The sequence below is a fragment of the Balaenoptera borealis genome (genome assembly GCF_965194805.1).
Source record: "Balaenoptera borealis genome assembly, chromosome: 19".
NCBI classification, from domain to species: Eukaryota; Metazoa; Chordata; class Mammalia; order Artiodactyla; family Balaenopteridae; genus Balaenoptera; species Balaenoptera borealis.
The window spans coordinates 3,473,085-3,473,305 of NC_138878.1; positions in this window are offsets into that span (position 1 = coordinate 3,473,085).

Sequence of the window (221 nt, forward strand, 5' to 3'; positions counted from 1 at the left end):
GCCCGGGGTAGGTGAAGGGACACCGAAGGCTGTACTAGGTGCAGGTGGGCCGGCGGCGCCAGGTGTGCGGCCCACGGGAGGGGCACGGCCGAGACACGGGAGGGGGCGGGGCCTGCTCGCAGCCTCGTTCAGGCTCGCCAATCCGCGGGCTCGTAGCATCCGCGGTCCCCGCCTTCCGCCGCCCCGCGGAGGACGCCGCGTTCTTATAGGCCGGCCGAGGC